Raw genomic sequence first — 7488 nt, 5'->3', positions numbered from 1 at the left:
GCAACATGTCATTTTAACAGTTTAAGGACAATCTAGAAACTAAATTTTAAATAAAAATTTGACAAACAAAGAAGAAACAGTTAAACTTGATGTTATTTAACAATATGCATCTTAAAATACAATGTAAGGCATAGGTGCCTTCATCTGTATTTGAAGATGCACATTATTTACCTGTCCAGTTTGAGGTATCTGTTTCTCTTTTTGTAATTTTTGCTGGCTGAGCTTACATTTTCCATGCTGTTGAACCCTAGATATTAAATCAATACTATGAACAATAATTTAACAAGACATTGGGTAAATGTAATGTGTTTGTTTGAAGCACTAGGAGTTTAATTTAATCTTGAATAATTAAACATGGAATTTATTACAAATTATATACATGTACAACTTAAACATTAAAGAATATACCTAAATCAATATTTACAAATTCAGTTCAATAACTTTAAAAGGATTGAAGGAGAAGTCTGCACAGTGGAGCACAGCACATATGGTCATATTGCAATGGGACTTGGCCAGCAGGAGAGGTGAAATACTGGCAGAACATATCCTTCACCCTCAGCGCCTCTGCTGATGCCCTATTCTCTCGAATACTCCTAATGGCACACGGTGTGCTGCCATCCACATCATCAGTATCTTCATCCTCAACATCAAAAGCAAATAATAAGAAAAGTGATTTTGAAGCACATATGAGAATGTAGACACTTTTATTGAATGACTTTTTCCATTTTTATATTCATGAAACCGATAAGCTTTTTGTGGACAATTTTGAGTGTCCAATTGATCAACTGTTTTGAAGTAAAGTGGGAGGAAACCGGAGAACCCGGGGTAAAACCCACGTCACCTCAATAGACAAAATACAGACTCGGAAAGGCTAAAAATAAGGACTCAAACACTCGTCTTCTAGTTGTGAGGAAACATTGTTGACCTCTGAGGTGACTCTGAGAGCTCAAGTCCTGCTCTGCATCCAGGGCACGACTGAAGCTCCTAAACCCCAGCTCACTTTTTCCTTTCAGGAAGAAGGCTACCCACCCCCTAAATAACCTCAACACTGGCTCCATGTCTGAAGGGGAGGCCCTCAGATATAGAACCACCGCTGACCCCTGAGATTACCCTGAGAGCTCCAGTCCTGCCTCACGTGGAGGTAAGGCAGGACTGAAGCTCTTTACTGCGTTCATCTTGAAGGAAAAAAGTAATTCTCAGCTCACTTTTTCCCTTCAAGATGAAGGCTACCCACCCCCTAAATAACCTCAACACTGGCTCCATGTCTGAAGGGGAAGCCCTCAGATATAGAGCCACCGCTGACCCCTGAGATTACCCTGAGAGGTCCAGTCCTGCCTCACATGGAGGTAAGGCAGGACTGAAGCTCTTTACTGCGTTCATCTTGAAGGAAAAAAGTAATTCTCAGCTCACTTTTTCCCTTCAAGATGAAGGCTACCCACCCCCTAAATAACCTCAACACTGGCTCCATGTCTGAAGGGGAGGCCCTCAGATATAGAACCACTGCTGACCCCTGAGATTACCCTGAGAGCTCCAGTCCTGCCTCACGTGAAGGCAAGGCAGGACTGAAGCTCTTTACTACCTACCCCCTAAATAACTACCCCCTCCCCCTAAATAACCCTGACCCTCTATGCCCGTCTGAAGGGCTTGGCCCCTGAGATTACCCTGAGAACTCCAGTCCTACCTCACGTGAAGGTAAGGCAGGACTGAAGCTCTTTACTACCTACCCCCTAAATAACTACCCCCTCCCCCTAAATAACCCTGACCCTCTATGCCCGTCTGAAGGGCTTGGCCCCTGAGATTACCCTGAGAGGTCCAGTCCTGCCTCACGTGGAGGTAAGGCAGGACTGAAGCTCTTTACTACCTACCCCCTAAATAAGTACCCCGCTCCCCCTAAATAACCCTGACCCTCTATGCCCGTCTGAAGGGCTTGGAGAGGGCTTTTCCCAGTGAGGAGAAGAACCTGGAGATGGCACTCCGTTTCTTTGCAGTAAGGTGGTGGTACAAATAGTTGGTGATGACTTTTTCGGCTTGTGGCTCCTGTAAATTAATCGAAATCAGCAAATGCGTTGCACAGCCCCACATTTTCGCCAGGGGTTTGATCACCGCCTTGTCGAGGTCTTCAAACGTCTCTGGGGTTATTCTCAATTCTGCTCCCTCGACTTCGGCCCATATCCTCTCGAAGAGACGCTGGATGATGACCTCTGGCTGCGTTGTGGTCCAGTTCAATTTGGCCTTGTTGTACAGCCCAGATACCAGCCTCTCCACGAGGAACAGGACTGCTTTCTTGTTTATCTCCCCCATTGTGTCCTCCTGTGCCCCTGCAACTTCCTGTGGGGATCGTGTCTTCTTACGATTACGTTTTTTATTACATTTAGTGGCTGGCGCTGGAGTAGGTATCAGGCATGCGTTCTCCTCTGCGACCTCTTTTAAGGGACTCTGTGCAACTGACTCAGTGCCTTGTAAAGCCAGTGTGAGTCTGTCGGCGTGGCTGGCAGCCTGGGTTTTCTGCCACCAGTTGATCAGAGCCAGGAAGCAGCGGATTTTCTTCCGTATGTCCACATACATGGCAGGATCAACCACAGGACGAGCCGCTGCCTTCCTCCTGATGGCTTTCGGGATGATCTCCGGCATGACGGTCCCATATTTGATGTAGCAGTACATCATTTCGGTGAGTTTGTTGGTCATCACCACAACGTTATTCCCAGAAAGAGTTTTATATCTGGGAAATAAGCAAAGCTCATTCCCACCTTGGTCTTTCTGTTTATCCCCATTCTCCACCAAAAGCAACGACTCAAAACTATCAATGAGAGACTGCATTGACTGGCTGCTTTCAGCTTCGGACTCGTGTCGGAATTTCCTCTTCATTTGTGCCACAATGCGAAGTATTGATGTTTTGGCGAGGACCTTCACAAAGTAGGTCTTTATAATGCTGCTTACTTCTGTCAGACTGAGTCTACACTTCTCTTTGGATTGTGGAGTTGGAGACTTGAAGACCTCACTGGCAATGAGTTGACTGATGTCATATGACACAACCTCAATTTGAAAAGAGGATTCAGACTGCAGCTCCTCGTACTCCGAATCCACTACATCCTGCAAAAGAGGCTCTGTGATCTCAGTAACAGCTCTCTCAATTATTTCCTGGACTACTTTAGCTGTTTCAGCCACAAATCGGTCTCGTGGTGGCTCCTCCTCTGCGTCTTGTGGCTCCTCCTCTGCGTCTTGTGGCTCCTCCTCTGCGTCTTGTGGCTCCTCCTCTGCGTCTTGTGGCTCCTCCTCTGCGTCTTGTGGCTCCTCCTCTGGGGTTTGTAGCTCTTCCCCGTGTGAACTACAGATGGAATCGAAGTCTTTGTTCTCCAGATCCTCCAGTAACAGCTCTAAGCTGGTCTTCTCTAGGGAGGTGGTCTGGCTTACTGTCTGCCGATGTCCCCGGGGTGTGCGAATTCTAATCTTGGTGGCAAACTTTTTAAGCATTTTGGAAGCATGTTTGAGCATGTTGTTAAGTCTGTGCGGAGGAGTGATGTGCTGGCTTATTCCAGACCCAGAGCTCTTCTGAGCAGAAAGGGCAGAGCTGACGCTCTCTGCAACCTCCTTAGCCAGCAGGCTTGTCAGTCGTTGGGGGCTGTCACACTGGTCTCGGTCCTTTATGTCCAGAACCTCGGCAAAGCTCTGACTCAGTGTGTCACCCAGTTTGACTTCGACTAGCTCCTCAGAAATTGCCACACTTGAGTTCTTGAGTGTGGCCAAAAGGGTGTTTGTCATTGCTTGTATGATTTCCAACAGCAGCTCAGCCAACAAGATTTTGGTGGTATCGTCAGGAGAACCGGATTTCAGCAGTATCCACCGGTCCTCTGTCATCCTTCCAACAAATGTTTGGATCAGCGGGCGAAAAGTGTCGACTGTGACCACCGCCATCTCTTCTGAGCACAAGTTTCCTGTTGTATTCATGGTAATTGTTATGATGTTACCTTCGATGCTTGATACTTGATCCGTTCTATGAACTGCGCTGGGCTCTGTGAACTGCACTGGGCTCAGTTTTCACGTACCAATGTCTGAGTTTAACACAATGCTGAGAATCAGTGTGTGGGAGACACTTATTGGGTTTTTAACATCAACATCAAAGCTTTCAACATCAAAGCATCAAGGGATTTGAACATGATGTCACAGGGAACAAAGAAATGCCAAAATGTGATGTCACACAGATCAACGGAACTGTCTTTTCCATAAATCCCGCCCCCAAGCAACGGCCGTTGTTCGGCAACCGTTGCTAGGCACCGGCAGCATTCTCTGACCAGTTGTGTTCTAGTATTTAGTGTCTTTTTAAATGTCTACAATGATTTTCAAAGATGAAACCCATACGATTTGATTGTTTTATACTCAGAAATAACTGCAAACATTTTGAGAGGTAAATATTTTTCCTGTTTAATCTTCATATTATGACATAAACCTGATTCTGGTAATGATCCACGAATAAATGAGGGTTTTTTGAATCACACAGTGGTGGAAGAAGTACTCTGATCCTTTACTTTAGTAAAAGTACCAATGCAGCAATGTAAAAATACTTCATTACAAGCAGAAGTCCTTCATGATAAAGTAAAAGTACATAAGTATTATGAGCTTGATGTAGTTAGAGTACTGCAGTAAAACCAGTGGTTTGGTCCCTCTGACTGACATCATTAGATTATTAATACTGAGGTATCAGTCTGTAAGCAGCATGTTACTGTTGGAGCAGCTGGAGGTGGAGCTAGTTTTAACTACTTTATATACAGTTAGCTAGTTAAGTCCAGTGGTTCCCAACCTAGGGGTGGAGCCCCTCCAAAGAGTCACTAGATAAATCTGAGGGGTCGTGAGATGATTAATGGGAGAGGAAAAAAGAAATAACAAAGTTCTGATACACAAATCTGTTTTGCATTTGAACATTTATTGAAACAAAACCATGTGGGAAGTTTAGAGGGAAAAATCACTGTTTGGTGGAGCTGTTAACAACTCATAGACATCTGAAATGTGACCCCGACTACACACTGCTTTTTTTATGACGTCAAAAGCCAAAAAGGTTGGACACCACTGGTGTCATCTTTAACAGTGTGTTGTATTTTAAAAGCTTGTTATATTATCCAATGTGTCAAATCTTCATCTAAAAAGTAACTAAAGCTGTCAGATAAATGTAGTGGAGCAGAAAGTACAATATTTCCCTCTGAAATGTAGTGGAGTGGAAGTAGAAATTGTCATCAAATGGAAGTACAAGTGCCTCAAAACTGTACTTAAAGAGGACCTATTATGCTCATTTCCATCTCTAAACTTTATTTTTGGACTCCACTAGAGTACCTTGGCATGATTCACAGTTTTTACAAAAAAAGCCTTATTTATCTTATACTGGCCCTATACGCAGCCCCCACACAGGTAGTTTCGGGTCTGAAAAGTGAAGCCAGGTTCAAGTGCCTTAAACCTGCAGTCTCTCTGATGGCCAGCAGGGGGCAACTCCACTGGCTCCAAAAGAAGTCCAGTTGTATAGAAGTCTATGAGAAAATGACACAATGTCTTACTTGATTTATTACCTCAGTAAATACTTTCCTAATGAGTTTATGGTCGCTAATCGCTAGTATCAAGTATTCAAGTATTCAAGTATTCATTTTGTAAAATATGATTCCTTAGAGTAAAACAGACAATAAAGCAGCGTATGCAACCACAGCAACATTGGTTAGGTAACATAACCATGGTGTCACCACAGATTCACAGAGTATAGCTGTAGCCGTCGCTATTTAAATGTGTTTTTCTTACTGTGAATCATGCAAAGCACTGAGACGTGTCAGGTCTCAAGTCAATCCAGAAAGTTTACCTCAAGTTTTAAGTAAATCAAGAATTTTTTCTTTTTCAAATATTTTACTCACAAAATACAAACCAAAAGACAAAAGATATACATTTCTGACAACAAATCAACATACAACTGAGTCCTACCATTTCTAACCCCCTCCAAACCAATTTACAAATCTAAACCAACCCGTATACCAATATGCCCCTCAACCAATATCAGTCATAAACATCATTGCTATTCTTTCATCTCAGAGCACAGATAATATGCAGTATTGATACTGTATAAGAGCACTAACAGAAAAAGAAGACAACAATCATTAGCCTAGATCAATAAAAGAAAATAAAAGAAAACAAAACAAAACAAAATAAAATAAATAAAACAGAATAAACATGGTGGTCTTGTTTTTTGTTGTTTTTTTTTTACATTTTTTTATTGATTTTAAGTACTTTTCCACTGGAGCTCATCTTTCAGCGTAATCTGTCTCCTTATTTTGCAGTCGGAAAGTGACCTTTTCCAAGCTAATCATTTCTATTGCTTCAGTGATCCACTCTTTCTAAGTTGGTGTATTTAAAGCAATCCAGTTATTCATGCTTACTTTTTTGTGACCATACATAATGAAAGAAAGATATTTTTATTCTTTGAAGATACTCTGCTGAAGTTATGCAAATCTCCCAATATACATGATTGTGGTGTGAGTGGAATGACTATATTAGTGTGGTTCATTGCTTGCTTTGTTATCCCAAACCAAAGATCTTTAATTTCATTGTAGTCCCACAGCAAATGGAGCAGAGTTCCTTCAGCAGTACCACATTTTATACACTTACTGTCATCCCTTATGCCCATTTTATATAGCTGTGTTGGGATGTAGTATAATCTATTAAGTATTTTAAATTGGCTTAGTTTGTTTTTTGTACAACTTTTTTCCATATATCATTCCAGGGAATATCATCCTCTTGTTTATAGAGATCCCTGTTCCATTTCATCGCTCAAATCTTAAATTGATCATTGGTGCTTTCCTTTAATATTTTGTAACACATTTTAACTATATTTTTATTGCACAAGCTATGGTTAAAAAGTACATTTTCAAATTTGTGTGTGTTAATGTTCAATTTATCTATGGGAATATTCTTCTTAATAGCATGCTGTAAAGTGATGTAATTTAAGTATTCACTTTTTGGGATACTATGTTCAATGATTAATTCATTAAATGTTTTGAAACAGTTATATAAAGTATGTGACAAATATGTGACAAAGCTTAGTGATTCCATTGTCTTTCCATTTAGTCCATTTATGACCTTTTTGTTTACGGTTATATTTGAGTTCTGCCATAGCAGCTGATTTATTGAGGTAGCTGTGTTAATTCCAATGATCTTTGTTCATGGTTTCAAGATGTAAATGATGCTTTGATTGGGCTTTGCATGATTTCCTTTGGAAATAGTTTCATAAAATATACACATTTCATGTCAATGTTTTAGCTTTATAACATATTTTCTTCTATGTATTTCCAATCTTTGCTCACAGGGGGATCAAATAATTCACTAACTTGCTGGCAACCAAAGGATAGATAAGAAAAAAGTTGGGTAGCTGTCGTCCACCTTTTTTGTATGAATTAGACATCCTTAGGTATGAACATCTGGTCTTTTTCTCATGACATATAAAGGTTGAGATTGTTTAATGCA

General features: G+C 41.2%; 1 long non-coding RNA gene across 1 annotated transcript; it reads right to left on the bottom strand.

Moving 5' to 3' along the window:
* Positions 1-898: 898 nt before the first annotated feature.
* Positions 899-1740, bottom strand: LOC122986475. The gene is made up of 2 exons (XR_006404312.1): positions 1682-1740; positions 899-1540 (listed from the first exon to the last, which is right to left on the bottom strand). It is a non-coding gene; the product is annotated as an uncharacterized LOC122986475 (long non-coding RNA).
* Positions 1741-7488: the final 5748 nt, after the last annotated feature.

Source organism: Thunnus albacares, chromosome 7 (assembly GCF_914725855.1).
Source record: "Thunnus albacares chromosome 7, fThuAlb1.1, whole genome shotgun sequence".
NCBI lineage: Eukaryota > Metazoa > Chordata > Actinopteri > Scombriformes > Scombridae > Thunnus > Thunnus albacares.
This window is presented reverse-complemented; position numbering and strand designations above follow the sequence as displayed.